The following is a 257-nucleotide window of genomic DNA, read 5'->3' as shown; positions in this document are numbered from 1 at the left end:
CGAGTCGGCGCTTAATGCCCAGCTTTTCCATTTTCGCCTCGTCAACGTCGTGTTCAACGAAAGGGCTGTAGTCTTCAAATTCATTGCCTTCCTCGTCTTCGTAAACAGCGGGCTTCATGCGGTAAGCGTCGTTTACCACCATCAAACGCCTCAGACGTCGGGACTCTGGGGGAATCAGGTCCTGCAGGTACCTCTGGATCTCAGCAAAGTTCGAAGAGTGGGTCAAGAAGGGAGATGTGGTGCTGGCCAGCGAAAGC

The sequence above is a fragment of the Eimeria mitis genome, genomic scaffold (assembly GCF_000499745.2).
Source record: "Eimeria mitis Houghton genomic scaffold, Emh_scaff1658, whole genome shotgun sequence".
NCBI classification, from domain to species: Eukaryota; Apicomplexa; class Conoidasida; order Eucoccidiorida; family Eimeriidae; genus Eimeria; species Eimeria mitis.
Note: the sequence above shows the minus strand (reverse complement) of the source record.